Raw genomic sequence first — 6446 nt, 5'->3', positions numbered from 1 at the left:
TCAGTAATGTGACAACATGTAAGTGAATCATATCTAACCCGAGCAAACAGACCAGTTAGATGATTCACAGCAGACATTGGTGGATTGAAAGAACCAGTTAGCTGTTTGCTTATTCAAAGAAATGTAGCCACCACAGTATTTGAAGTAATTAATAGGACATTCCTCGAGCTGGCTTAACCAATTCCCAGCCATTAATCGTCTGCCATGGGCTGCTTTTCCATTTCATTCCCATTTGAGTTTTTTTCTCCTCTTGCCCAGACTGTTGATGCATTCATCCTGCTTTTTCTGTCAACCCCAGAGGCTTTATAAGTTAATGAAACAAAAGTGCTCATTTCAAATTCCATTTACCCATTTCTAAGTGCATCCCATGATTAATTGGACCCACCGTATCGTTTTCCCCAAACAAGTCCCCTGGTATCTGCGGCAGCCACCAGCATCTCTGCAGTGCACAGGAAATCAAATTAGGATTGACATCATTTCTTTGAAACGCATACCTTGCTGTGTCCACACAGGGAGGGAAACAGTGTGTCATACATTTGATGGATGTAAGTGCACCATCGGTCTCTTGTTAAAAATGAACTGTGGGCTAAGAGGGACAAACAGAGATGTGTGTCAGCTTCCTTGCTCAGCTATCAAAGCTCAAGCATCTCCTGTTGGTGCGACAGCATCTCAGGACATTATGCAGGGTGCTGAGCATGCTGGAAAAATGGTAATGCATGCCCGCTAGACCCATAATGGGTGTAAAATGTTTAAAGTGCAGACCATCATACTGTGTGAAGACTTATTTTCTGCTACCCAATACCCAAGGTATTAAAGCTGCATTAACTGAGTCTTGGTTAAAACAAGCCTACGGACAAACAGCCTGACAAATTATCACCTTATAAAGTTGTTATAGTTTGCAATTTTACAAACTTACACACCCTGCAGGCACAGAGCAACATTAGCATTTATTTGCAGTCGTGTCGTGTTTTTGTCCTCTCGTAGTACTTATGATATCTTAATGGCAGCTGACTCTGGGCTTTTAACTATTCTCATTCTTCTTGATCTGAGTGCAGCCTTTGATACCATCTCACATAACATCTTCCTAGAAAGGTTAGCTATCATTGGTGTCACTGGCACTGTTCTAAAATGGTTTAAATCTTATTTCTCTGGCTGCACTCATTTTTCTCAAATCAGAAATTTCCAGATTTTCAATTACTAGTGGCGTTCCCTCAGGGCTCTGTCCTCGATCCCCTTTTATTTATTATCTACCCTCTACCTCTTGGCCATATCTTCAGAAAATGTGGCATCCAATTCCACTGCTATGCTGATGGCACCCAGCTCCATCTATCCGCTAGGCCTACTTCCACTCTTTCCCCCAATTTCCTTACTGACTGCTAATTGGATATTAAATCTTGGCTTTCATGCAACTTTCTCAAACTTAACAGAGAAAGGAAATCTTGTAGGTATTAAATCTACTTTGGCTAAACTGCACAGTTTCTCTCTAACCACTGACAACTCCAATGTCTGTCTATCCCCTCAGGTTAAGAGTCTGGGTGTCATCCTGGGTAGTACACTGTTCTTTTTGGTCAACATCAATAATATTACTCGGTCTGCACACTTTCATCTACGAAATATTAATCATCTTCACTACACCTCAGAGCGCTGCTATCCTCCTTCATTCTTTGGTTACATCCCATATTGATTATTGCAATTCTGTCCTCTTTGGTCTCCCTCTTAAGTGTTTTCATAAACTCCAGTTGGGCCAGAATTCAGTCGCCTGTATCATTACCAGAACCCTCTCCATAGATCATATCACTCTTGTTCTCCAGCAGCTTCACTGGCATCCAGTTAAATATCACATTGATTTCAAGACGCTCACCTCTAAGGTCCGTCATAATCAAGCCCCTTCCTACCTGTCTGAACCCCTTCATATCTACACACCCTCCCATACTCTTAGATCCTCTTCTGCAATCCAATTCATTTTATCATCTATACCAACTTTACCATCTATACACCGTTTATACCATCCATCCATCTTCTAACCGTTTCATCCTCTTGAAGGTCGCGGGGGGGCTGGAGTCTATCCCAGCTGACAATGGGGGAGAGGCAGGGTACACCCTGGACAGGTTGCCAGACTATCGCAGGGCTGACACATAGAGATAGACAACCATTCACACTCACATTTATACCTACGGACAATTTAGAGTTATCACTTAACCTAATCCCCAATCCGCATGTCTTTGGACTGTGGGAGGAAGACAGGGTGCCAGGAGAGAACCCATGCTAACACGGGGAGAACATACAAACTCCGGACAGAAGGACTCCCACACCCGGGATCGAACCGGGAACCCTGAGGCCACAGTGCTAACCACCACACCACCGTGCTGCCCCGTTTATACTAAATATTCATAATTTTGTCTAGTCATTTTATTAACTTTTGTCATATTTTTCTGAATTGTTTGATTTTATGATCTACTGTATGGGTACAATGCTGCTTGTTTTTCTAACTGTGTCTTGTGAAGTGTCCTTGAGTGCTTTGAAAGGCACCTATAAATATAATACATACCTCTCCCAGAGATTTTTACCTTTGGTTTGGTCACAATTAACTCCTGAGAAATACTTCTGGCTCTTTAGCTGCTAAATGTTCTGCTTTCTTCACCAGATCAAACTGTCTGTTTTCCGTGTAATTCACAACAGAGTGCCTAAAGAAGCTTAAAAGCAGAGTTGGGTGATAATTCTCATTTGATTAGGTGCTCATATTAATGAATCCATTTTCAACAAAAACACTCAGATGCCTCTTCTCATAGGTGAGCACACATTCTGCAGGCACATTAAGGCAGAATATAATTAGCATATAGAGCAGCAAACTTTATGTTTGGGAGTTGAGTGTGTGCCCAACAAATATCCATCCACTGCAGACAGCAGTGTGACTGCAGCATTGCCCCCCCTCCCTCCCTCCTGTCACTGAGCTTTTCAAGGCTGACTCACAGAAAAAGCCTCGGAGCAGTTAACCAAGAGCTCCGTATGTGCTTTTCATCAGTTGCAGCCAGCATACCAGTTTTCTGTTTATCCTCCGCACAGAAAGTAATAAGTTAAAGTTTATTTATAGACTGAATGAACACAGTGGTGATATTTTTGTGATATTTTAGGCATTGCAGATATTTAGAAATTGTATAATGTTGTGGACAACAGGGATTTTTATATGTGTCATGACAGAAAAAAGGTTGAAAAGCACCTTATTCATAATGCATGGTGTTTTTGCTAATGAAGAAATGCACTGGGAAGACAACACTGCAGAGGAGGATAATAGAATCTTCATGTATGAGCTTGAAAAGAGGCCATTGACACGTTAAGGTTTTCGAAAGGTGCATCAGCTACTGATTGGACATGCAGGAGATCTTCATTAGAAATAAAGGGATTCAAAGACTATAAAATTGCTTTAAAAGGCTTTTGGGGCTCTGAGGTTTGTTTTAAACAGAAAATTAGAAAATAGTTATTTTCTTAAATGTCAATAAAATGTTACGAGGGTAACTCATGGTGAAACTGATGACATCTAAACATCAACTGCTTATTCCCAACTTGATGTCTAATTTCCTTTTAATTTTCCTAGCTTGCATAGTTGGAGATTTTTTTTTTTGGCTTAGCTGAGGGCATTAAAAGTTTAAGGAGCTCTGTAAATAGTTTCCAAATGTCTTCTCTCTTTTTCCCATTAATGAAATCATCCAGGATGCTGGTGTTCAGCCAGCGTCGCTCCTGCATTCAAGCAGCAAACGGGATGAACAATTAGGCGCACTAATCTCATGAGGGCAAGCCTTTACCTCCCCATGAATAATTTAGCATTTAACCAGCTGAAGCTGATAACAATGAAAATGTATTTCTCCCTGCCAAGCGGAGGCTGCAGCCACACACGTTTGCACTCCCCTGGCAGCTAAAGGAGAGTATAGGTTTTTCCCAAAGTGAAATCACTTTCTGATGTCTGAAGTCAGCGAATGTGAGAGAACATCAGTTATGAGAGGATGCCTTGAGCGCTACAGTTCAGTAATGGCTCCCTGAGATGCCTGTCTGGCTGCTCAAAGCGAAGAACCTGACCTTTAAAGTGAAAGAGTTTACTTTACAGGAGCTGAATAGCACAGTCATAAGTACTCCTGCCCATGAGATAAATGACTGAGATCAATCTGTTTCAGGGTAAAAAAGTCAAAACAGTCTGTTATTGCACAAGCACCAGTGTGAGTGTCCTGCACGCAGCATAACGCACAGGTTGGAAAACTGGCTTACCTTTAATAATCGTACAGATCAAGGCAAAGGAGAGTGGGGAATAGAAAGAAGAGGAAGAAAGACTCCTCTTATTGAAGTCTAAAGTGCACTTTGAGTGCATGAGTCATTCGCTAAACTTTGAAAAACAAAAACTGTCAAGCTGTCATTTCAGGGCGCGAACACACAACTCTTCATCGTCTAAATCTGATAGAACTTTATGACCTATGCAAATGAGCGGACGGGTTCAAGAGGAGGATTTAAGACAAATGCTTCTTCCGAAAAGAAAAAAAGAAACTGCCCGAGGCCTCTGAGCGCTTACGCCTTTCAGATCTTAACACAGAGCAACTTGACACATGCCTTGAAGGTGTGTGTCTTGAGACTGAGTTGTCTTAATGTTTAGCAGCATTTGTTTTGTCAAAAGTCAAAATTTCTTAAACAGATAGGCCTACAGCAGATATTCAGCGCTTAACTTTTTTCTTTTCCTAGCTCAGAAACTTTGATAAAGTGTCTGGGATGGGACCTTTGTAAAGAGCAGGGCCTGTGTGTTTGCACAGCAAAGCAAATCCATCAAAACTCAACAAGTCACTCATGACTCCTCTTCACTGATTTATCCCTCAAACTATTTCCTGTTGTCGGAGTGTTGCATGAGATCACTTTCAATTTCTTTATCCCAGCTTATATTATTTTTTCACAGTTAAATCAAAGTCATACACCATGATTGAATCACTGTTGAATTATGGTTTGATTTAGAAATCTGAATAAATACTGATTTTGCAATGTTGTTTCATAAACTTTGAAATGTTATTTCAGTTTTTTTTAATGTTAAATGGGTCCCTCTAAAATTTTAATGTTGATTTGTGGGAATTTTGTTAACCTTTTTACAACTATCAGAATTAAATATCAACTCCACTGACTCATTTTCAGGCTGGTTTTGTGGATTAGGAGCTAAATGTTGTGCCTGGGGCACGTCGTGTCGTGTCGTGTCGTGTCAGGGTGCTGGCAGCAGCACGGGGGCGAAGCCAAACACTGTTCATCTGCACACACTGTGATGCCACACAGCTGGTTCAATATCAGCAAAGTTTCCTTTTATATTCATTGTCTTGTGTGGCGATCAGCAGTGATGTGGTGGTTCACTTTTACACTGTGATCTGTAGCCTATAGTTCGGCTTTAGCTTCTAACTATCTTTGTCTTTTTAACCTGTTGTTGCTGCTGAGTCAGTTTGACATCCTGGATATATCCTTCAAACACAGACTGTAGACCCCTCTGTCTGCTTCTCTCTGGAATCACTCTTTCATTCTTCCAAAAATATGATAATAATTCTTCAGGGAGTGCAGTTAGTTACAGTGTGGGCTCCATGCTTACTCTGACAGCTTGTCGGACCATTTCTAAAGGGTGGGGCTTAGCGAAAGGTCAATCTCAACCACTATCAGTGTTGAAGGTCAGTCATGTGCCAGCTGGATACCATTAATTAGTCATGTGTTTATGTGTTTAGTCAATAGTACCTGTGTTAGAGAGGTGTTGATTCAATTCTATAGTCATTTTTGGGTCAGTAATGTGTGGTAGTACTGAAATATACTGTCTCATACTGACAGGTGTTGCTAATATTGTGTCCACCTTAAATTTATGAGGGTGGACCAAATAACTACAAATATAAAAAATATGTAAGTATAAGTTCAAAAATGCCATTGTTACAAAACACCATGTTTAGCAATGTTTTCTCTCCATCTCTGAAACACTTGGCAGATTAGACTCTCTTTTTGATAAGTCTGTCTTACTTTTTTGGGGTTGCTTTGTAGTGTAGGCAGTTGTTGCATATGCTGGAATAGCAACTTTGTTTGCAGGACTCTCCTCCATTGAATCAGGCTTTCACCGAGGGGATGTGTATGCACATGTGCATTGAGGGCACCCCAGCTTGGACATGTTGGCATTCATTTTTTTTCTTTCAAAATACCAATAATGTTAGATTAAAGCACTGAAGTTCTTTTTTGTGTAGTCCTATACTAGCATGCTTTAAACCTCGTCTTTCACAGTATATGGACTGCACTTGTGTAGCACCTTTATAGTCCTCCCATCACTCAAAGTGCTTCTTTTTAATGCTTTTTTTGTCACATTCACACATTCACACATTGGTGGCCGAGGCTACCATACAGGGTGCCAACTGCCGCTCAGTTTTTAACACTCTCACACACCGGGAGCAATTTTGGATTCA

This window comes from Epinephelus lanceolatus, chromosome 19 (assembly GCF_041903045.1).
Source record: "Epinephelus lanceolatus isolate andai-2023 chromosome 19, ASM4190304v1, whole genome shotgun sequence".
Taxonomy (NCBI): domain Eukaryota; kingdom Metazoa; phylum Chordata; class Actinopteri; order Perciformes; family Serranidae; genus Epinephelus; species Epinephelus lanceolatus.
Note: the sequence above shows the minus strand (reverse complement) of the source record.